At 44.0% G+C, this 24,319-nt stretch overlaps 1 long non-coding RNA gene across 1 annotated transcript in view; it reads right to left on the bottom strand.

The window, feature by feature from the left end:
- LOC146430655 (uncharacterized) overlaps window positions 1–18,973 on the bottom strand; it is a 31,651-nt gene extending 12,678 nt beyond the window's left edge. The window contains exon 1 of the long non-coding RNA XR_014855062.1: window positions 18,907–18,973. This is a non-coding gene — a long non-coding RNA (uncharacterized LOC146430655). The remainder of the gene's footprint in view (window positions 1–18,906) is intronic.
- Between the last annotated feature and the right edge of the window lie 5,346 nt (window positions 18,974–24,319).

Below are 24,319 nucleotides of genomic sequence, written 5' to 3'. Positions count from 1 at the left end.
AGGGATGTAATGGAGAAATTCAAGCAGAAGCCAAGGAGGGGCAGGCAGAAGTGGACAACATGGACCTGGGTTGAGATCTCACACTTGGTGACAGCAAACTAGGACAAAGCCAGCGTGCTACAAGCCCAGCCAGTTCACTGAGATTGAAAAACTGCTAAAACCAGGCTCTTGTTTCTGGGAGATATAGAATGACCTTAAAAAACACACTGATTTTTTTTTTTTAATGAACAGATGTGCTATTGAGGATCTGAGCTGGCATCCACAGCTGCCACAGGGCAGCAGGCCTAGCAGATGGCTGAGCTGCCAGCTAAGGACTTGATCCTGCTTTGTCCAACAGCCCTGCCTTGCTGGTGAGTTTGGAGCCATGGTGGAGCACAGAGAGCCCAGGCACAGCAGGTGCTGCAGCACCTTGTTTGAGGTGTGTATTACTGCTCTGCTCCAGCCAGCCAGCCCTGCTGAACAGTGTGTGTGTGGAGGGATGGAGCTGACAGCTATTTTTCTTCTGTCCTTCCCAGTTTGCTCCCAGCAGGGCTGGTCTGCAACCATTTTCCTGAGTATGCAGCAAGGGACTGGAGACAAGAAGGGATTTTCTTCCTTTTAGTCGGATAAACATGTTCATCGTCCCTCCAATAGTGGCTGACAAAGTTACTCAGCTCACGGGTCTGCAGTCTGGAGAGTTCCAGAGGGGTCATCACCAGGCCCAGGGGAAAAGCAGGGCACAAGCTGGAGCAGAAGGGCATCATCTCAGCATCACTGTGCCAGAATGGAGGGTTTGGCCAGCAGGTCACTGATGGCCATAAAAGGCTGTCACTAACAGCCTCTGGGCAAACCACCCAACTTCCTCAAGCCCAGGGGAAGAGAAGGGAAACATTGGCACAGGCAGTGCAGAGCAGTTCTGTTTCTGCCATGCCTCTCCTCTAACCCTGTGTAAGCTGGAATGTGCACTTAGCAAGGTCAGAGATCAACCCAAGCTCTCTGCATGAGTAGATCACCCCAAACTTCCACAGGTTTTTCACATACAGCAACACTGGAAAAAGTACAAGTTGGTGCAAATTAACGTGTCCCTGCTGCCATAAAGGCAGAGGGTGGCTTTGCCATGCTGAAATGTGCATCTCAGAAATCCTTTCCAGTGACAATTAGTTGAAAACACTGATTATGCAAACGTCTGACCAGTGACACCACAGTTGAGTGTTTTAAGGCACAAAGAACAGCAAGGCTGTTCCATGACTCCCCAGCATGTTGCCACTGGCTTTGATTAAAAAGATAATCCTTACAGATATTCTAAAAAGGAACAAACCCCAAAAACTCACGGCTTGTTTCTAGTAACACAGAGCTATAGGAAAGCTACCTAAAAGGCACATCAACCAAAGATTAAATCAATTTTTGCTTCCCTTGCTTGCATGTTGCTGGAAGAGCCAGAGCCCTGCAGCTCACTGCAGCCTGTCTCGCCTTTCCTGGTGGCTGCCTCGCCTCTCTGCTGTGCTGTCACACAGCCATGCTAATGCTTAGCAGCAGGAACAGTATTTAAGCATATTATCAAACTCCACCAGTTATTCATATACTCCACTGCACAGACACACTGACAGAACATGATCAGAGCATGAATCACAGGCCCTTTGGTCTATCTTTTATACACTCAGCAACTATTTCCTTTCTTTGCTACCAAGCAGGTTTTTGAAAGTGACATTTGACTGTGCCAAAATATGTTCTGATTGTGCTTGGTTATAGCAGCCTATAAGCCACATTGTCCTCTCTGTCACTGTATCAAAGTACGAGCCCAAAAGGTAAAAATATAATCTCTCCACAACATGCTTTCCTTTGGCAGTGCTGCAGAATAATTTATTCAGGGCAAATGGGTTTTCCATGGAAAGGACCCCCTGTGAGGACTGAGACTGTAAGGAGTGCTTTAATGCTATTCCCATGCCAGCATTAGCTCGTTTCCTTTCCCTGTACCCACAGGGAGGATTTCTCCTTCTCTCTGCACCGGTTAACAATCATAAATCTGCTTTCTCATGCACTACCAGGTTGTTCTCTTGCTGTATCTGAACTGGTCTTGCCTTTCCTCCCCTGCTCCTTTCCAGGTGTGACAGAGCATCACAGGGTGGTAACAGAAGAACAAGGATCCCATCAAGCAGTGGTGGATTTGCCCCAGAAATCCAGCATGTCCCTGCTCTGGAGCCTCCTTAAAGCAGAGGAGGCTGCAGGTAGAGTGAACATCAGGGTACAATCAATTCTGTCAGCTCGATGTGTTGGCACGCAAATGTCACTGGTTCTGGTGCCCAGCGCTTCCCCATCATTCCTTTGTGGAAAGGATAAAGCCTGTCACTGTAACACTCCCTTCATCCAGGTAACAGCCTCTGTCTGCCCCTGTATCCTTCTCTTCCCTGCTGAAAGACAGTCTTGCTCTGACCTTGAAATTTCTGCCCCTCCAGCCTGAGAGGCAGACGGTGTGCGCAGTGTTTGTGAGCTCTGGGAGGGCACCAGGAGCACTGCTCCAGAAACATTCCTACACAGATGGAAGCGTGAGTGCAGTCCTGGATTAATGACAGGCTACATAATCCCCCCCTGGCAGTCAGTGGCCTTCTGCTGCCCACACAAATGTCAGGTTTCGATCAACCAGAAAAACCCGCTGCCTACTAGGATTGTCATCAACTCAGCCCAGCACTTCACTGCTGAGAGGTGAATGGGAGAGTTGGGGAAACTACATTTCAGATTTTGAGCTATCAAATGGACAGGGTTGCATCTTACATCTACTCCCTCCTTGTGGAATTCCATCTTGGGCTTTGCTGAACTTATAAAGTAGCACCAGCATAAAAGGGGAGACTGACTCTTGAGATGCAGTCCAGCACCCTGAGGATGTGATGTTTCTTTCTGAGGCTGCTGTCACAGCACTTCCATTAACTCCCAGGTGTGCTAGAAACAGGACAGGAAAGCTCCAAAGAATCCTGTTAGTATTTTGCCTTGAAAGTCACAAATGAAGATGGGAAATACATTATAGGGGAAGGCTTGTGTTTCTTGTCTGTTCTGTCAAAGCTAATGCCAGTTGATATGGGGCTGTGATTCCATTTGGGAAATGCAAATGACTTTATAACCCAGAAGGTTTTCTCTCTCCAGCCTTGATAACTCCTGCTGGCTCTTTCACTTCACTCCTCTTTGCCTCATTCCAGGAGCAGCTGGACTAACTGCTGGCTGCTTTGCACAGCACATCCCTGCATTTCACCCACTGCATTGCTCCAAATGGATTCAAACAGTCTGGTACAGCAATCCTCAGGCAAAGCACACAGTGCCTTCTGCACAAGCTGGGGCTGGCTGAGCAGATCCTCATTCAGGAATGAAAGAGGTTTGGTCATCACTTCACAGGTTACCTTGTGCCCAAGGGAATGTTAGGCTGAGAGAGCGTCAGGGCCAGAGACAGGATGTCTAATAAACCTCTCATCTTGTGAGAGAAGCACAAAGAATTAGGAAATACACAACCTGGAACTAGACAAATTGGCACCATTTTTTATTGGGCTGTATTGCCTTCTGTGACCCTTTTTTTTTTTTTTTGCAGGATAACCACAGAAACAGGGAGTTGCATAGGGAGAAGAGCAACCTAAGTTTTCACCTATGACATATATAATAAAGTGGAAGGGCAAGTAAGGGAAAGCAGTGAACAGCAAACAAATGTGCTACAAACAGGCAGTTATTCATGTTGTTTGAATTCCAACACCATTACTGAATGCACATCTTCCACTTGCACATGTCAGAGGTCTGCATCCTGTGCAGAGACCCTGTCCCTGATGGGAAATCACAGAGGGAGTGGGTAGAAATACCTCCTTCCATTGCTTCTCCTTCTTCCAAGAACTTTCACAAGTAGGAATATCCACAAATTTCCTTACAGCAGTATTTCAGTGCCTGTGGGGCTGAAACTACACCGGAGAAGATCTTAGGCAGTGATGAGGATTCTGCACTGCTGCTACCTGAGTTCTTACATCATTATATCTGCCTTTCCACGTTAGATACCAAAATCTAAGTCTCAGCTTAATCTCTCCAGGGTTTCTGGACAATAAGAAGGCACCAGAGTTGCTGCTTGGCTCTCCTGACCTGGGGGAGAAGGAGTGCAGAATTGGATATGAAAGGATACCGTTTGCCCTTACCAAACTGGGCTGACTAAACTGATGGCAGTTATGACTCAGGATGCCTTTGGTGTAGATAGAGCTGCAGAGTTTGAGTTTCTACAGCAACCCACTTCCTCATGCATATAATGTTCTCTCTTACACACGCTCCTGAAACTGACTTTTAATCAGACAGTTCAGTTAATAAAATGCAAATGAAGTGCACCTTCAGCTATGTGATAAATCTCACTTGCTCTTTACTATTCCTTAGTCAGGCAAAAATCCTACTAACTGATCATTTATCCAATTTAAGACTGGAAAGTAAAATGGAGAGAGATTGTTGTAGTCATCTAATATTAGCAGCATGCATCATTAATTTTGCACATATGTTTTTCTCATAACATAATGAAAGTAGCTGTTGTAACAACCATGTAGAAGGGAGCATTCTGTTCTTTCCAAGAACCTAAAATCTGCATTTCCCAACTTTTATAATAATTACACAATATTCATCACTCCTCCAACCTACTCTATCCTTGGATTTCAATTTTTGGATGGAGATTACTGCTTCAATATTACTTTAAAGCCAACAGCCACAAGATTACTAGTATTATTTTTTTCATTACTATTAAATGTGCATTTTCTGTCACAGGACAGCACAAGGTATATTTTGGTTTTATTAAGGACAAAACCTCCATCCTTTTAGTTGTTTCTAAGCCCCACATGTTCTGTTTGCCACAGGCTTGGCCTGATGGCAATTCAGAGAAATGGCCACAAGTTTCTGTAGCTGCTTTTCTGGGAGAAATCAAACATTAGGCTGAGGGAAATAAACTGAGGTTGTCCTGTTCTGCAGAATTAAACAGTGGCAATTACAGGCACTGAGAACCTTGGGATGTCTGGGCAGGAAAGATAAGGGCTGGGAGAAAAAATAACAGCCATGTTCACTTAGAGACACGGAGCAAGTCAGTGACTTTCTTGTTAATTATTGATAGGGCAAGGGGCCTGAATGATTTCTTTCCAAATCAATGCCAGAAAAGTTAGTAAATGGAGAAAATCCTGAAATCTGAGTCTAAGCCTGCTGCCTCTAGGGAGTGGAAAGAGAATGTCTTCGAAATTCAAGGCCTGGACTTCCCACTTCTCAAACCAGAACAGAGAGGGGGTGAGGATATGAGCATGGAAATACAAGATTTCACTATTCATTAACATTCAAAAGCTGCAACAAAGCAGTTTGCTTCACTTCTCTTAAGCAGGACCACATTGCCATCACAAAGGCCGTGTGAGAGCTCCAGCTCTCTTCACTTAGTCTCACAATGGATAAATCAGTTTGGTTTCTGATAAGAGAGGAAAGAAAGTGCTGACCGAGATATACAAGTTTAAGTGGAACAAAAAATTTAAAGCAAATATTCCACATATAGGTGAACAAAAATCTGGCTTCTTTATCTTGGGACACACCTTCCCAACTCCAATGTGAGCCAAATGAGCCTCCACAGCCTTAGAAAGTAAAAGCTTTCAAAGGGTTCTGGTCCCATTTGGACTGGTGTGAATCTAGATCATGATAAAAATCATTCTGCATTTATATCAGTTCAGAATTTGGCATACAGTCCTGACTTCTGTGCTGGCACACAGATCTGCTCCTGTGCTCCATAACAACCTTTTCTAGGAGCTGCATTACTCACACCAGAGATATGAAACTTTGCACTAAACAGGCATTTCAGGAAACACCAGGCTTCCCACTGGTATGCAAAACCTACTAGGATCTGATAATAAAATGACCACCTCAGGGCTTTCAGGGACCATTATAGTAGAAAAGGCTTGTTTGGGGAATTTCACTGCTTGAACTCCATAATTCCAGGTGAAGCTGCTGCTGAATGTGGCCCAGCAGGAGGAGGAAATGTAACTGAAGGAATGGAAGGTGAGAAGCATCATGTCAAAGACTTGGGAGCTCAGAGGACACACGAAAGAGGAGCTGACAAGCCACCTTCAGCCAGGAGAAGGATGACCTCCCCATCCAAGTGCTGTTTTCCTTGGGGGATAGTTAAAGGCTCAGGATTCATCCAGGCAGGCCATTGGCTCCCTCAGGTGACTCACAAGAGGCTCCCTTGCAGAATAGGAAATGAATAAAGAGCACATGGGGATGATGCACGAGCTTCACAGGCAGCCTGACTGGAACTCAATTAAAGTCCTTAGATAACAAAGGAGACTGAAAGGCCTCGTGGTTAAAGCAAAGGAGCTGCTCTCACAAGTCCCAGGGTCTGTTCCTGGTCCACCACTGATGCTCAGGACGAGCCACAGCAAGTTGGGGTGGCATCTTTTTGAAGTGCAAACTCTTCTTTAGGGACCTATGTGAGTGCAAACAGATTTTTTGATGCTTAACTTCAAGAAGCTGCGGCCTGAGTCACAGAGATCAACTACAATACAGGTATGTTAAGGGAATCTTACAGCAGCCTTTCATAGGATGAACACTGGATTTTCAACCCTTCTTCCCTTCAAGAGAACTTGTTGGATGCTGAGGAATGCTTGGCCCAAATGATGAAAGGAAGGATGGGCCTCCTGAGGCAGCTCCTGGATGTGAAGGAGCTGACAGGAGGGCCAGCAAGTGGATGCTGGAGGATCAGCTCAGCCATTTGAAATGGCACTTGGAAGGGCTGGAGAATACCCTGGCTAAAACCAAGAAGGAAAAGTAGATATGAAGCATAACAAGAGGTTTTTTTCTGCCTTATTCTTCAGGGAAATGAACCCAGCCAACCATTACAGCTCTTTCACTCAGAGCACCTTTTGGGATGCTCAGATTTACTCAGCTCATCTCCCCCACGGTTTCTTATATTGTCTTCCAGCATCTCATACAACCTGGGATGGATTTAATTATTCACTTCACCCTCCCACCTGATAGCAACAGTCATTTCACTGCAATTTTTAGGGATCTCTCTACATAAAGACATTGCATTTCCTTGACATTCTTTATTAATTAGATCCACTTTTACATAATGATGCTGGTAGGCCTCTGCTTATAACATATCTCCCTCTGCAGCCATGTAATTCCTTTCCATCCAGCCTTGGGGAATGCTTCTCCCTCTCCTGCACCTGAATTGTTTTTTATTTAATGTAACTGGAGAAGTTTTAAATCTGCACTGGAGCAGCCATGTGGCTGTCTGCTGCTCCTTCTGAAGTCAGTGTTAACTTCCACAGGATGTTAAACTCACAGATGCCTCATATGCCTCAGAATTTATTAACTGAATCTCAGATTCCTTCTGAAGAAGCACAAGTTTCCAGTGACATTTTGTCCTGCTGCTGCTAACGGCTTGTGTGATCCACAAAAACCTTTTCCTGTCTGCAGGCATTAGACCACAGGGTTCAAACTTAGATCTCTGCTCAGAATGACTCAGTCACTTAATGCCAAAAGGAGAAGAGAGCTTTGGAGGGAGTTCATCAGGCAGAAATAACCATTTCATTTTTCTTTATTCTCTCCCATTCTCATTCTCCCGGTCTGCAGAAAGGAAAAAAACTCCACTGTCTACTTGCCTCAATGCTGTGAGACTCCAGTATGCTGCACAAACAGGAAGGGGCTGTGTTTTTCTAGGTATTAACTCATGGCAGCACAGTGAGGTGTTGCCCACTTGTGCCACTGCCCAAAAGAGCTCTGTGAATTCTGAGGATGCTTCAGCACAAGTCACTGCTGGACTGAGCTCCTGTGGGCCCATTGAAAACCACACATGGAGCTCGTGCTGCTCTCCAGAAGCACCTCAAATTAATTTTTTGGGTTTTCAGTCTGTTGTCAGGGCAGGGTTTAGCTTCTCACCAATCTCTGTGCACTAGTCTTGGCCTCTCCCTTCTTGGAAAAGTCCCTTCCACCCCAATCATTCCATGATTCTGTGGTTCTATGATTTTTGTTACAAAGTCCTTTTTCACAAATGCAGAGCATGACCTCAAAATGACAACTGCCAACCTAAATAAGATGAAATGAACCAAACTTGGAAGATGTTCTTAGGAATTTTCATGGTTTAATGTGTCAGGTGGAATGGAATTTCCCAGGGTACAAAATCCTACTGGGTGCAGCTGTGCTACGTCACAGTTCTGACAGCATCAGCATCAGACTGAAAAGTCCCTGGACCATAAATTCAGTGGGAAAATCCACAGTCATACCCTGATCTCTTCAGCATTAACCCAATGACAAGCACAAGTGCAGTTCAGTAATTTAGGCAGGCAGAATCAGAAATACAAGATTTTGTTTCCTAAGTCTTTCTCTGACTCATTGTCTGATATTTGTAATTCATCTTCCACACTCACCCACATATAAAATATGTATAATCACCGGGAAGTTATGAGGCTTAAATGATTCATGTTTATGTAAGGCCTTCTGATCCTCAGATAAAAACTGTTTTAGAATTGCAAAATATTATCACAAATTAGAACTTTATTTTAGTGTCACTATTGACTACTTCAGTGATGGGTCTGCCAGCACTGCTCTGAGAAACCTCCCCTTAGAAATTAACTTCCTGGAATACAAATATCCAGCTCTGTATTATCCAAACCACTAATTTACCTAGTTAATGAGCTAAGTAGCAAAGGCAATGTGTACAGTCATTAATACATACTGGCAAGCTTTGCTAATTCAAATTCTCCCCAGGGAATACAAGATCCTTGTACTTCAGAGCAAAGCCACCGAGACACTTAAGTGACAGAAGAAAAATTAAGTGTTTTAGTCCTTCAGAGCTGCAAACAGCCTCAGCTTCCCAGGCTGCTTGAGCCTTTCTGTGCAGACCAGTTAATGATGGAGTAAGAGGAGCTTCCACAAAAGAAAAAGGGACTTAAGTGCCCTGCCAGTCCCACTAAGGAGACAGGACACTGAATCTCAGCTGTTCTCTACAGAGCAGAAACCCTAATTTGGCTAAATTCCTTTGCTGTAACATCCTACCTTTGCCACCCCAAAACAGGCAGCAAATTGTGCAGCTTTGACTTTTTGGTAAGACTCAGTTGGCATAAAAAATTAATACAGCCCTTTAAACCTATGGTTTAAATGGAGTCTAGAGCCTATTACTCTTAAATCCTTAAATAACAGAACCAGCTGAGATCTACTATTTATTTTTCCCCAGGCAGATGCTGATGTTTTTTCTACAGCAGATTCTGACTTCTCAATGAGTCTGTGAAACCCCTGGGCTTGGAAACATTTGCCTTTTAGCCAGTGACTGAACAGCTCAGCCAGCTCTGAATCCAGCTTGTCTTGTGTATTATCCACTCACTGGAAACCCCACTGTGAAGTCTGGGGAACTGGGTGCTCACTGAAGATCTCCTGCCATGCTGCTCTGACCAGGAGAAAGGTGATCCTCCTCAGACAAAGATGTCTGATAGACCTTTCCATGGACTCTACTGTCCTCCAAAGCTCTGTCCTTCTCACTCTGGAAAGAAAGGTGGTAAATCAAACAAGAAATGAGGCCACAGTTCACAGGATGTGCAGTGTTACCATTCTGAATTCAAATATTTATTTTATCCAAGTATTTCAGTGCTCAAATATTTAACTAAACACTCAGCATTTCAACAAAAACATGACCCACAGACCTAGATTGCAGCTATTTCTATGAACAAGCCTCTATTTCCCTCAAGTAACCAAATCAGCTTGATTATATTCCTGAAGGCCAAATTCCAACATCCTACAGGAAGCCAACCATGCTGCAGATAACATCAGCTGTCTGCTGAGACACCTGGCCAGGCATTCCTGCTTTCTTGGCTCAGTATTCCCAGCTGTAGATCTCTCCCAGGAAATAAAATTCAGTTAAGCTGACAAACATATAGAGAAGGGAGTGAAGCAATTAAGATTCTTGTTCATATTCCCACAAATTTCTCTCACATCTCCTGCTCACAGACATCACTGTGCTTGTGTGTGTACTCCAGGCACTCCAGATAGTGAACACCTGGAAGATGACCTGCAAGCTGAGGTTACATTTTAATAGAATGCTCTGAATATGTTCTAGTGACTAATAAAAATGATATCATCAATAATAAGGAACATTTCCATTTCAATTCACTTTAGAAATGTGAGCTAATTAAATTCTCATCCATATCAGGAGATAGGATGTTAGACACCTATGTTGTTAGACATAAGACTTCCCTTGCAAGTGGGAAAACAGTTAGAGGAGCTTGTCCAGTGGCACCAAAAGCAGCAAGGACAGTTCAAGCATGACAGAGCCACAGGAAGAACACAGTTGCCATGGCTGAGATGGCAGAACTCATGGAGAAGCCCCAGAGTGACAGCAAAGCTGGAGATGGACAAACAGCTCATGAGAGCAGAAATGGCTAAGCTCAGTGTGAGCATGGACTCTGCAGAAAGGCAGGGGGAGAGACCAGCAGGGAATTCCTCACGAAACCAATGCAGCCACAAGTGCAGGCACCAGCAAGGCAGAATCCAGCTCTCCAGTGGGAGCTGCTGATGCCAGGAAGCAGCTGTTGGCAGCTGATGCTGAACATTGCCCATCCTGGCTGATGGAGCAGGCATCTCCCTCACAAAGGTCAGCACACTTCGCACTCCCCCGGGCTACTACAGTCATTCCAGTGCAATTACCAACTGGAATAAACTGAGTTTGCTGGGGAGGGAGGATATCTTGGCCCTTGAAGCCTTACTCAGCATCATATGACTGACCTCTCTCTTCCAGCTGAACTCCTATGCTCATGTTCACCGGCTGGAAGATAACCTGGCTGAGGCCAATGCCCAGCTGGCTGTGGTGGAGGAGAGCCAAGCTGAAAATAAAGCCATCAGGCTCCAAGGTAAATTCCTTGACAGCTTTGTGCAATGTTATCTCCCTCGGATCCTCCTCTTCCCCTACATTTCATCCAGCTCTGGCAACCCTGCCCTGTCTCCTCTTGCACATCTGCCCAATCCTTCTCTCTCACTCCAGTCAGATTGAATTAGTTCTTCTCCAGCTTCTGTATGCAGTTTTTGCTCAGCCAAAACCAGCCAGCTGAGTTGGGAGCACCAGGAAGCTCAGAGCAGGCTTAGCCAGACTGTCCACTGAAGACTTCTCTCACCTCACAAGCAGATGACTTGAGGAGGCAGCTGGATGAGGAGCCCAAGGTGCTGGGGAACACCAGCTGCCTGCAGAGGCTGCTGCTGTCATGGGTCATACACTGCCTGTTCCTTTGAACATTGCCCACTTCAGAGTAACAAATCTTTTGTGTTAGCTCTCACAAAGGAGAACTTTCCCATCCAAGTTAGTCTCTGGGCTTTTCACCAGCTGATCTTGGAGGGGATGTGAGGGACATGAGCCCTGTACGGTCTGCCATGAGTTGGCAGGAGAGCAAAACACACTCAACCTCCTGACTCTCAGTCCACTGCCCATTCAGTGGATTGTGCAGCAGTTTGTTTGCACAGATCACACATGTCTGGCTCAAAATATATCAATATTTCATCTCCCTGTCTGACACCTGTGTCTTGGAAACTTTTACTTATCTCCAAAGAGTAATTCTAGAGATGCACCTGTATATCACCAGTCTGGCAAGGATTCTGTGCTCAGAACAATCACCAAATGGGTTTACTGTCATAATTCTTTGAAACACTGTTTGAGAGAAAACAGTGATGGTGACAAGCCAAGTTCTGTTTTCAGTTGTTTGAGCTCAATTCAATTCACTGCAATACAGCAAAAACCAGGTAAGGAAAAAAATACTTGGCTCCTGAACAGAAAAGTATTTTGAAGGCTGAGATGTTTCTAGATTGTCCAGAACTAAGTGGTTCAAGCAGAGCTTGTGTTGCCTTGAGTCCTGTGGGAGCTTAGACAATACCAAGCAGGATTTGGACCTAATGAAAGATCAACTGGAGGAAGAGGAGGAACGCAAACTCCGGAGCCTGGTCTCTAAACTGAATACTGAAGTCGCAGTCTGGAGGACCAAATAAAGGATTGATGCCATTGATAGAACCAAAGAGCTGGAGAAAACCAAGTGAGAACTCAGCTTTCAGGGAGTCTGGGGCTTAAGGCAGTCTCATTATTTAGTTTGGCTGCTGAGTCACAGCTTATGGATGTGATCTGTTGGGATGTAATTTGGTAAGAGAAAGTAAAGGGCTCCAGCCAAGAGAAGGAAAATAATACTTGCAATAACAGAGACTATTGAGACCTAACACTGTTGGTACAGTGACAACAGAAAACAAACCTTTCTGACAGAGGCTTTTATTTGGTTAGCCTTTTTAATTTTAGCAGGACTTTGCTCTTCCATTAGCCCTACAAAAACCACTATAATTTCCTAAGGATAAAGCAAGCACCAAAGCTTTTTCCAGTCTGTTTTCTGAGACTGCTGCCAGCATGCCACTTTTTCCATGGTGAAAACAGTGATAGTGCTCTAGGTGATGAGGGCTGCTGATTCCACCACTCCTCAACTCCATGAACTACTCACCAGGATATTTCTGCCATCCTTCCTTCAGGACTAAGTTGGCTGTGAGGCTCCAGAAGCAGAGGAGACAGTGGGATCTGTCCAAGCCTGGATTGCCAACATGGAGAAAACTAAGCAGAGGCTTCAGAATGAAAAGGAAGAACTCACTGTTGACTGGAGAAGGCAGGAAATCCAGCTACCCAGGAGTGTACTCAGCCTGACCACCAAGATCTAAGAGCTGGTACCAGTCTCTCTGTTAACTGAGCTCAGCTTTGATCCAGCCCCTCATTTCTTAAGGTCTCTCTATTAAACGTCAAGCAATCTGTATGACCACGAGAAGCAAGGCTAAGACTTCTCACATCAAGAGAAAACCCAGATGAGAGCCACAGCTAATTCCTGGGAGCACACAGCATGCTTCTCATAAGCTCATTAGCTGACTTCCAGAAACAAGAGTACAGCTAAAGCAAAAGCCCTCCTTTACTGCAAGGCAAGGTATTCATCTTCCTTTAAAGGATAATGATATCCTGCTTTGAACTTTTCAGTGTTGCAGTACTAGTGGGTTGGCCACTGGTTATTAACTACCAAACTCAAAGCAGACCTAAACAACACAGTTTAAGCACCAGCTCCTTCATTAAATTAGTATTTCTACTCTTGCTCGTGTTAGTGTAAGAGCACAAATAGTAGTGCAACTATGGGGTATTTGAATAAAAATGTTACTTAAAATAGGCACAAAGGCTGCTCCAAATCCACTGAAGTCCTTGGGTACCTGCCAATGTCTGCAGTTGGCTTTAGAACAGATCCCAAGAGCCGAAAATCCCACATACAGCATTACATTACTGAGCTGAAAAAATCTGTTTCCCCATCCCTTTCTTTAATGAAGCAGCTCTTTATTCTATGGTTCCTGTGGTGTGCTTGTCACCATGGTATCTGAACACATGTGTGGATCATAAGGATATGTAGAATATTTGTGATTAAAAGCTCCTAGGAAAGAAAAATGTACCTTTATTCTTTCCCTTCATGACAAGCAGTTAAACAGAGTCTAAAATAGTCTTGAATAACATCTTGTTTGTAACTGAATCTGCTTTGAAAGAGTCACACTGATCAACCCAGGCAATTACCAACAGCACATCTGCACAAGGAACATCTGAAGTGGAAAACATTTGTTTCACAGCAGCATCATTATAACCATAGGAGCAAGGAAGACTATCACACTGATGGGAACTGGGTGATCTTGTTAAATTCCTCATGGGGAGGAAAGAAAGCCTCATAAACATTTTAATCATCCATTCAGAGTGACCAAGAGAAACACTGGCAGTCTTTAGAATGGCTGCCAATTTAACTGTGACTGGCTGGCAGGACATGCAGAGAAGTGAAGTGTGAAGAAAACTTGTGTCCAGTGAATGCTTGGCTTTACTTTTCCAGGCCAATGCTGCTTGTGCTGCTCTGGACAAGAAGCACAGAGCCTTTGGTAAGATGCTAAAGGAATGGCAAAAAAGGGCAAAGAGTTGCAGGTGCAAGTAAATTCCCAGAAGGAATGTACACAACTGAAATTCACTTGTGGGGGCTGTTTACAACAGCCAGCTTTACCCTGGGAAGATGACATTGCCTTTAACCTCCATGGAGAGGATTCATCTCCAGCAATCAGTTCAAAGCAAGTCAGTCAAACTCCTCTCAGTCTCCCTCTTTGCATCCCTTCTCCCTCCTGGCTGTTCAGGGATATGAGCTCCCTTTTTTTTTTTTTTTAACACTTCTGTGAATACAAAAATTGATCTCTTATAGGAGGCTGGAAGATGACACTGTAAACATTTAGAAGATGCTACAGTCCCCCAACCCTTTGCTCCAGCCTCCATCAGCTGGCAGAGAGCCTCTCTCTGCTGCAGGGAGATGATGTGGTGTCCTGTGCCCATTTTGTGAGAGCAACCATCTGAAAAGGGGAGAAGGGAAGGCCGGATAAAAACCGGGAAAAAAATTATCTTTATTTAGTGGACTTCATTCTTCCACCTCTGTGAACACATGCAGCCAGCAGGGCTCATTCAGAAATCCAGGATAATATTTAGCAATGAAAGGAAAGGGCAGCTGATATAAAGTGACTGAAACCATTTCATGCTATTTCCAGTCAAAGGATCTGTCTGGTGCACTTGGTAAAGTTCATAGTCCTGAAATAAACCTATCACATGAAATATCTGTTTTCTTCCCTAGAGAAAATTAAGGATCTAATCAATCAGCTGAGGAAGGGAGGGGAGAACACTCGGGAGCTGCAAAAGATGAGGCTGGAGATTGAGAAGGACGAACTGCAGGTGGCACTGGAGGAAGCAGAGTCTTCCTGGGAGGTATCAATGCTGCAGATGTGAGAGATTCCTGCCAGCCTGGTGCCTGCTGCCCACGTATCACCAGGTGGATTTTGCATGTATAACTGGATGGATTTTGTATGTATAATCACGTAGACCATAATTACATTGTGTACATAATAAGGCTGCAGCATGGAGGTTTTAAGTTAGACATTAGGGAAGTTTGATAATCATTAAGGGGATTTACTCCTTGGACCAGATTGTCTAGAGGTTACAGGCTCTGTTATTGGAAGTTAAGTGCAGTCTGGTCACACATCAAGTGGGACTGGTTTGGCAGGAAGTGATCCAGATTTTAGGCAGTACATTTTTAGGATGACCTCTTGAAATCTCTCCAGCCCTGTTTCAAAAGAAGTTATTCATGAATGGCTTGGTACAAAGTCCTGGTATCTCAGCTTTAACAGGTTTGAAAACTTACTGTATTTTTATTACTTGGTGGGCAATAATTTGATACAAGGGCTGGATCAGACTCAAGATAACAGACTGCTGTACCATATGCTTCACTGGAGTCCACAGAAACACTCACCAGCATGCAATTGAGTCTCTGCAGGCGAGTCTGCAGACTAAAGTGCTGAAGCTCTCTGCCTGGAAATGATGGACACTGACCTGACCAGAATGGAAATGCAGCTGGATTGTGCCAGCAGGAACAACACTGAGCTTGTCTGGACCTGAAAAAACTGCAAGAGCATGTCCAGGTAAACTGGAGAGGCTGGATGCAGTCCCTGGATGGAAAAGAACACCAGCTCTGTTTTATACTTAAGCAACAAAGCAGTAGATTATGTACTCTTGTTTAGACAGACATCCTGAACACACTGAGAATTTATATTCAAAAACCCTGGTTCTCCCACTCACACCAATTTCAATCTGCAGTAGTTTCAACAAATCTTATAAAAGACAAGCATTACTACCAGCTTTCGTCAAACTGAAAACACAAGAACTATTTATATGTAATTAAACCGAAAAAGTTCTGTGTTTAGGAGAAGTTGTGATTGCTGTTTGAACAGGATAGCCAAGAAATGGACTGGAAACTAACAGGGATGTTAAAGTAGAGAGCTTCCTTCAGCTCTTCATTGCTAAAATAAAACTAAGTAAGCAAAATAGTAAAAAGCTGTCTCTTTGTTGGAATAAAGTGATACAACTGCTGCCAAAAATCCAATTCTAGTAACTTAAAGACTATCAACAAAGACTCTATCTCCCTATACACATCTATACACATGCACACACTCAAACCTAACTTGGCCTCAATTACATCAGCCTCAATCAGAAACAATTTTCTTAAAGTCAGTGTGGCTACAATAACAGGCAAACATGATGCTGAGGGGTTTTCATGGGGTTTAGTTTTAAGTTTTGTTTTTTCAAAAAAAAAAAACCCGCTGGAATCACCTTAAAGAACAGCTTTGCAGAGAGACCTCCCACCACTTTCAGCATCCTCTCCCTTCATTATTTACATTAATCTTTCATCTGCTTTCAGGACCTCTGGGTCCAAAGGGATGAGGATGCTCACCAGCACGAGGAGCTGCAGGAGCTGTGAATGCTGCCTCTGCCCATCTCAGAGAGAGATGGAAGAAGTGCAGGCTGGCCTGGAGGGCAGTGAGCACTCTGGAAAACTGGGAGCAGGCAGAGGTCATGGAGAAGGCATGATGAAATCAGTGTCCATGCAGACAGAAAACAGAGTGATTTACACAACAGCTACCTCGTCAGAGAGTTTATGTGTGTGTGGTTTAACATTAAATCTTAACTCTGGGTAAGAAATGCAGGATTAGGCCAACAATGGATAAATATCAGTGGTCTACAAGGCAAGTCTGATAACTCTATGGAACATGAAGAGCTCAGACTTTAAAGATATTACACTGATAGCAGGATTTTCACAAAAGCACCACCTTGGCCCAGCTTTGCTCCTAGCAAGGCTTACGAAAAGACTTTTAGCAAATTTGGGGGAACAACTAAGACACTGCTGAGGGAAAACCCATCCTAAAATGGACAGCATGAAACTCTGCCTCCATTGAAACCAGAGTTTTGCAATTGTTTCCATGGTACTCAGATTTCTTCCGTGGACTGTAGCTCCCAGTGAGATCCACTGTAGAGAAATTTGAAGCCTCCTTGCATTACAGATTGCAGTATGAAATAACATACCTGCCACTTGAGTTTGTGCACAGATTTATGAAGCGCCTTTAACATTTACCATTAGAGTCTGCAGTGCTTTTCCATAAAGACCACTCATGATAACATTTCCAAGGAGAAGAGTGTAACTTCTGGAAAGGACTGATAACCCAAGAAGCATTTTTCAGCTGCAATTATGGGACATTGGTTATAAAAACTGAGTTGTAAATGTGGCTTTTATTCGAATAGGGTAAAAAATTACAACCAATACATTCCCCTCCAATTGACCGATAATAAAAGGATACATTTTAAGCAGGTGAGCTGCTATCTCCATCCTAAATTGGGAGTTTAAAAATTATTTGTTCTATAAAACCCACATGGCACTGAACTTGTGTAGCATTCTGGAACACAATGGCACATTTACATGATGTTGTTTTACTGAAGAGCAGCCTGTGTTACTAGAACGCAATTTTTCTATTGAAGCCTTTGTAGCTCTCCTTCCATAGAGTGTTTTTATTATTATTATTATTATTTTTACAGCAGCAACAGCAACAGTCCTCCAATGATTCATATCAGTAAACAGTAAGCACTAAATGAGCTGCGGGGCTCCTATTTTCCATGAGATAAAAATACACATCCATATCATAAACTGTGGAGCAGAGACTATGTTTTTTGAGAAAGCAATCAAATACAGCTTCAGTCGGGTCTAAAGCCAGCTGCTGACACTGCAGCAGAGCTTTGAAATAAATAATTTTGGTATATAAACTCAAATCCAACAGAAATTCAGTAAAATGGATGCGGACTTCAGGCTTTGGTAAACAACAGGGTCTGTTTCTGCCTCAGCGGTATATCATTGTACCATTCACAAATCACCTCTTTGGCAGCTGAATGGAAGAGAGAAGCAGATAAGAAAGATGTTTTGGGTCTCTAAGACTTCTTTCTGCCCTCTAAAATCAGTTTGTTTACTATTAAATGAAAGCTGGGCCTGACCTTCAACACATTACTAATGAGCAAAAGGAAATCATCAGTGAGCACTGAGCAGGTGATGAGGGAGCAAAGAAAGCTGAGGCTGATATAAGTCATCTTCCCATCTTTCTGCCCTTTATGGTGTTAGCTGGAAACGTTAAGGTATACATTCCATTATTTCTCTCCAGTGCTGATTTGAAAGCACAGTGTTAATAATAGATGTCAGCACTTGCATTGCTTTTTATGGTCCTGAAAGGCAGGATGCATGTTAGCTCACTGATTGCAGCCTGGCAGAATTAATCCACAAAAGAAGAAATTCACTTTCACTCTGCCTCCCTGGTAATCTGCATCACAGATGGCACCCTGAGGAATTCCTCCATTTCCTCTTGATTTGTCCTTTCTTTCACTTATTACACAACTCCACTCCTCACACCTATCAGCCCTCCAACAAAGAGTAGGCTGGGTTCCCTCTCCAGCGAGTCAGTGGCATTCGGAATTGGCAGAAGGGAGCAGAGCTGCCAGCACTGAGCAGATTGCTCCTTTGGCACTGTGCTGACAACTGGCACTTCCCAAATATCACAGCTAGCTGGGGATTTAATGCACAGCATTTCCTCCCAGACTGACACTGAGCCTTCTGCCACCTTTGTGCTTTCTGCTACTGCGTGCTCAGACAATGTCTTCACCCTCCACCTACAGCCCACGCTCTGCCACCTTCTTTCCACTGAAGGGTGGAAATCAAAGCCTGAAGTATCACTAGAACAAAAACTATTGATTTAATAACAGGTAGGGATACCACCTTTGACTAGTGTAGTGGTACAAAACAAGCACCTCACCACCTGGTTTATGGTCTGATTTAGAGTCGTCTAAATAGTCAGGGATTAATTCCAATGATTTCAGAGAACTCTGGATCCAGCCTTCAGAAAGATAGCCTGTGATACACAGAAAAATTAAAGGCATGGCAAAATTTCTCAGAAGATAACACACAGATTTCAAATCTACATATTCTAGCTTTCCATGAGCTGTATAAATAACTGTGCTCTCAATCGGTTTCATACCTTCCTCACAGCCTTCCTGTGTGGCAAAAGATCTGTGTCAGGAGCAGGATCATTACATGCACCTGGAAAAGATTAAGAACCACTATTAAATTGCAATAAAAGATCTGTAAGTCAAGATGGAATAGGCAGAACAGTTAGCCCTGAGAGGAGGGGGCTAAAAACCACCATTATGGAACCACAGGGTATGAAAAACACGTACAAATATATTAGAAAGATTATTCCAACAGAGCAGCTATAAAACTCTTTCCTGCACCTGAGCTTCCACATTCAGCACAAATACCTGAAAAGGAACATTTTCATTTAACAACTGAGATGTCCCAAAGGGAATGCACTAATTCAAGGAAATCCAGACTAGGCAGAAAAGCTGCATGTGGGATATGCTGGACCCACTGGAGCACAAGGGAATCTCAGCACTTTGCACCCTGTGCAGAACTCATCCATCAGAATCTTTATGGTGCCTGAATGCAGCAGTAACAAGCCACTGGTCTCAGCAGCTGATCTATACCCACAAAGCAGAATTTGAAAGGTGTGCTGCCATCAGCACTTGTTTTTTATTTTTTGACTGCAACAAAACTCCAGAGCACAAGTAACTTCAAATTCCTGGGGTAGACACCATCTTCCTATTTCTGAGCCTCATAATCAATTGTTCTTCTGCTCCTCTTCAGATGAAGGAACTGGAAACAGCCAGACACCTAGCAGAAACACTGTATGGAGACTGCAAATTCTGCACAAGAACAAGAGGTCTCCAAAGGAGCTGGTCTTCCACAAAAAATGGCTACAAAACCAACCAGATGGGAAAGATGCAGAACAAACTGTAAATGAGGAGGCTGTAGGTATTCCCTGCTCCAACTCACTGTTTAATCACTTGTGAGGTTGACTGGATGAATCTTATGGGTCCCTTCCAGCTTGAGGTGTTCTGTGATCACACAACTGCACCTGGTGCACACCATGGGCATTTTCCCTCTCCAAAACATGCTGCAAAAAGCACATGTTCAGTTCATACTGACAGCATCCCTAGATGCATGGACCTTTGTAGGATGCATCTTTTGAGAGAGTCACTGGAATGTGTGCATCACTCTGTACAAAGGATTCTTCTCCTCTGCCTTCTGTGCAGGCACTTCCTGTCCTCAAACACAGTCTCTGATGTGTGCACAGAAATGAACACACAATTTATAAAATACTTATTAACTGCTACTCTTCAGGGTCATGCCTCTTCTCTTCACCTTGATGTCACTGTGCACAAATACCAGACATGTTCCAGGTCAGTTTTTTCCAGTGCAAAGATTTCTCTTGTTAAATCAAACCATTTCTGATACAGGAACAGAGCCTGGCCAATTAAAGGGAGTCCATACATGAACAGGAAAAAGCAGAGGAGAGGAAGCTGGGATGGCTCCACTGGCTCTAAACAAACTGCACCCTTGTGTCTCAGGCTTTCCTGGGGAGGTTATCCAGGGTCTCAATCCTCTTCCTCTGTCAGTGGCTCAGGGAAACTGGAGCTTCCGTGTTTGAATCCACCTGCCATGAATTTATTAGAGCAGAAAAGGGTGTGGGATGGAGATGAGGAAAACATAGGTGTGTTCTCAACACCAGCTGACTCACGCAGCTCCCTGTGAAAGGGAACAGAGATATTCCACAAGTCTCTTCAGGCACAGAGGTACTTCTGGAACACCTAATGGATAGTACAGATATTTTCACTAATGGTAAGAAAGGGGAAAAGAGCAGCATCCCTCTACTCCCAGAACGGATGCACAGTAAGGCCTAAACAGTATAGCATTTTTACCTTCTTTCTTAACAAGCTTTTGAAAGGTAAAGATGATATCAAGGCAACACCACTTCAATGTCCTCTTTTCTTCCAGAGTACTGCTCCAAAGAGTTGCCCATTGAAACATTGCTATAGCATGGAAAAAAACAACAGGTTTGAGATATCAAGTGGCCTGCATGAGAAATAGACTAGAAGACAGTAAAAATGTGAAATAATCTGCAGACAGAAGAATTATCTGTGTGTCAGACCCGAAAACTTGCAAATAATACATTCCTGGTGTATCTGGAAAGATGGAACACATCCAGTTCACTATGTGAAGGACATGTGCTAACACAGATTTAGGATTTTTCAAGTCAAGGATGGGATGTGTGATCCAGATCATATCTTGCAAATAATTCTTCTCATCGAGAGCCTTTATTAGTAGCCTTATTAAGGATTATTGTATGGGGAAAACTTGAATTTGTTCACAGTGAGAAAGCAGAACATCGTATTCTACTCAAACTTAAGACATAAGGCATCGCAGGGTGCTGTAACAGGAGGGTAGAGAGCACAGAAAGAGCAAATTCAATCGAGCTGCGAGGCAAAAACAGTTCCTGTGGCAATGCACACCTAGAATGCACTCAAAGCATGGCTTTTCATCACCAATTACCTGCTTCTAAAATACCTCTTTCCGAGTAGCTGCTACCCTGTAGCTGAATGAGGATGTCCCAGCTCAAATCTTCTTCATATATACCTTAAGGTCAGATTGCATCTAAACCACTTTCACTAAGATCAGTTCAGCCTTGTTTCTGAGGCTTTAATCTCAAAAACATCAGCATCCTTCCTGGATTAGCACAGCGCAATTGTATCAGCTCCACAGCAGGAGCAGTGGTGGAAAATTCTTCAAGAAGCTTCACTGGAGACAGGGTCTTAGCTTTTAATGCTTAAAACCTCTGCAGAGTTCCTCATTTTCGATGCTCTCCCTCCATCTGGTCAAAGTCATTTCGTAAACATAAAGCCGTACTTAAAACGTAATTTTGTTGCTGTTATGTAACTCTACTCGGCCTAGTTGTGTGTTTTTAATCCCTGCAGCTGAGCCCGTTTTATTGTTAAACCAATAAGGGCTGCACTGATTACACATCTTGCAGCCACAGAGCCACAGGACCACTGACAGAGGCCATTGATTCTCACCTCCTTCCTGAACACAAGACCTTGTATTGCACTTTTGCCACCCCGACAAATATTTCGGATCCATTCTTAAAAAACTTCTAGAAGCTGCCCTATATCCTGTCAAATCAGTTCCTAACACAGGGCTTCACTACTTCAAAGCAGTCACTGGCAATTTTTTACCCAGATCTGCCCTGTTGTCATCTTAGCTTATGACTTCTTGCCTTACCCTGTGGACATGAGAGAACAAACTGTTCCTTGCCTCAGAGCAGCAGCCTTTTATCTGTTTTAAGACTATGCACATCTTCCCTCAGTTTTCTGTTCTCTGAACAGGCTCTGCAGAAGTCATGTGTTCAAAGACCCTGATCATTATTGCCACCTTTTCCTCCAAATCATCCATATTTCTCTGGTGCACAGGACTGGCCACGTTCTAACGTGGCTCAGCAGAGCAGGATTCCTCTGTGTGTGTTACTTGTATTTTCTTACCCACATGGACTTTTGTGGTGTTTACCTCATCTGCAAAAAGATATTTTTTTATTCCTGTTTGGCTTTTGACCCTCAGCAGCCCCTCCAGCCTTTCCTGCTGCACAGGCAGCTGCCCCATTCCCCGTGGTGTAAATCTGAAGTTGATGGTGCTGAAGTGTACAGCAGTGCACCTGCTGCTCAACCACATCCACTTTTGAATCCTGGTTCTGCCACTGTGTTTATTCTGAGCTTGATCTCAGCTTCAGATGCAGTAATTGCATTATTTCATCACAGATGAGTAATGCACAGGTAATTCCCTGTACAAGCACTGATACTAGTACTTCTTCCCTCAACCAGTTCCGCAACTCCTTTAGAACAGTATCATCTAGACTGGTTTCCTAGTTTATTATTAGAATATCCTGCAAGCCAGTGACAGAAACTCTACTAAAAATCAAGATATATGACATACACTGCTTCGCCCTTATCTGCAATCCTTGTTATGCTGCCAGAAGAGGAAATTAGATTGGCTCAATTCATTCCTGACAAAGGCATACTAGCCAGCATTCACCTTCTTTTTTTCCTTTGAGATGCTTATAAATTGTTTATTTTCTCGCAGACTCAAAATTAAACTCTCTACTCTATTGCTCCTCAGTATATCTGGAAGTCACTTATCTCTCTCCATTCTCCCAGATTTTTTTGTTCATTGTTGCTGTACTTGAGCTCACAAAATCTCACAAGTTTGAGGGAGCGAAACCATGAGACTCCAAGGAGAAAGCAATACCTCAAGGGGATTAAGAGCAGGGCAAATTATTGCTAGAGCACTTATTTTGATATTCCAGGCTTTTAATGATAAAATCATAGAATGGTTTGGGATCACCCAGATCCAACCTCCTGCCATGGGCAGGGACACCTTCCACTATCCCAGGTTGTCCAAATCCCATCCAACCTGGCCTTGAACACTCCCAGGGATGGGAAAGCCACAGCTTCTCTGGGCAACCTGTGCCAGTGCCCTACCACCCTCACAGGGAAGAATTTCTTCCCAATATCCCATCTAACCCTGCCCTCTGTCAGTTTGAAGCCATTCCCCACTGTCCTGTCACTTCATCCCTTGTCCCAAGTCCTTCTCCAGCTCTCTTGGAGCCTCTTTTAAGCCCAGGAAAAGGCTCTAAAGTCTCCCTGGAGCCTTCTCTTCTCCAGGCTGACCATCCCCAGCTCTCCCAGCCTGGGGAGATGGTCCTGAGTGCTGTCCCCTCCAATGGCATCTTGGCCAGTATCAGGGACAGTGTGGCCAGCAGGACCAGGGCAGTGATTGTCCCCTGTACCTGGCATTGGTGACACCATGCCTTGAGTGCTGTGCTCAGTTTTCGTCCCTCATTTCAAAACAGACATTGAGGTGTCCAGAGGAGGGCAAAAGGCTCATGAAAACTCTAGAAAACCTTACGAGGCATGGCTGAGGGAACTGGGTTTGCTTAGTCTCCAGAAGACTCAACATTGATTTATTTGCCCTCATATTTGTGGCCTTTTGTCTCCATTATACCAGTGACCCCTCACTTGCAGTGCATTTTCTCTGTGATGCACTTTGTAGGATGGGTTATGAGTGTTGCATCTAATGTATTTTGTCCAGTATTGTGGCAACTCTGTATTTAGGGAATCATTTAGTGGGAACAGTAACCAGACCTTTGGTTTTTTCTCCTCAGAAAAACAACCAGGGAGGTGTGATACCTTCCTTTTTTCCCCCTTTTCCTTTTTTTGTCCTCCAGGCTGACTACAGCAGTAGACCAGAAGGGAAGGCGTATCGAGGTTAATCTTTTCTACCGTGCCTGCAGTTGGACGACCGGAGGAAATGGCCTTAAATTGAAGCACTGGAGATGTTATATCAGGTTAGATGTCAGAATTATTTTTTTCCACACTGTTTGGGTGGTCAGACACTGGAACAGCTTGCCCAGGTATGCAGTGCCCTCACCACCCCTGAAGGCGTTCAAGAGGCGCCGGGGTGATGTGGTTCAGGGGGTCACACTGGCCGGGGTGGGTTTACAGCCG

This window comes from Lichenostomus cassidix, chromosome 14 (genome assembly GCF_008360975.1).
Source record: "Lichenostomus cassidix isolate B80296 chromosome 14, HeHo_3.0, whole genome shotgun sequence".
NCBI lineage: Eukaryota > Metazoa > Chordata > Aves > Passeriformes > Meliphagidae > Lichenostomus > Lichenostomus cassidix.
The sequence above is the reverse complement of the archived record's forward strand: the minus strand, read 5'-3'. Positions and strand labels throughout refer to the sequence as shown.